The sequence below is a fragment of the Arachis duranensis genome, chromosome 6 (genome assembly GCF_000817695.3).
Source record: "Arachis duranensis cultivar V14167 chromosome 6, aradu.V14167.gnm2.J7QH, whole genome shotgun sequence".
NCBI classification, from domain to species: Eukaryota; Viridiplantae; Streptophyta; class Magnoliopsida; order Fabales; family Fabaceae; genus Arachis; species Arachis duranensis.
In genome coordinates, this window is record NC_029777.3 from 42,959,651 (window position 1) to 42,960,243 (window position 593).

Genomic DNA, 593 nt, shown 5'->3' on the forward strand with positions numbered 1-593 from the left:
TCAAGCTATTGACATTAAAGAAGCGCTTGTTGGGCTTGTTGGGAGGCACATTTATCTAATATTTATTTTATTTTATTTTATTGTTATTTTGTGTTTTATTAGGTACATGATCATGTGGAGTCACGAAAAAAAATATAAAAATTAAAAACAGAATAAAAAACAGCAGAAGAAAAATCACACCCTGGAGGAAGCACATGCTGGCGTTCAACGCCAGTAAGGAGCATCTGGCTGGCGTTCAACGCCAGAACAGAGCATGAATCTGGCGCTGAACGCCAGAAACAAGCAACATTCTGGCGCTGAACGGCAGGAATGTGCCTAGAAGAAAAGCTGGCGCTGAACGCCAGTAACAAGCATGAAACTGGCGTTCAACGCCAGAAACATGCTTTACATGGGCGTTGAATGCCCAGAACGTGCACCAATGGGCGTTTAAACGCCAGAATAGTGTGCAAAGGCACTTTACATGCCTATTTGGTGCAGGGTTGGAATTCCTTGACACCTAAGGATCTGTGGACCCCACAGGATCACCTCAGGATCTGTGGACCCCACAGGATCCCCACCTAACATATTCCCACCTTACCTCCTAATCCTATTTT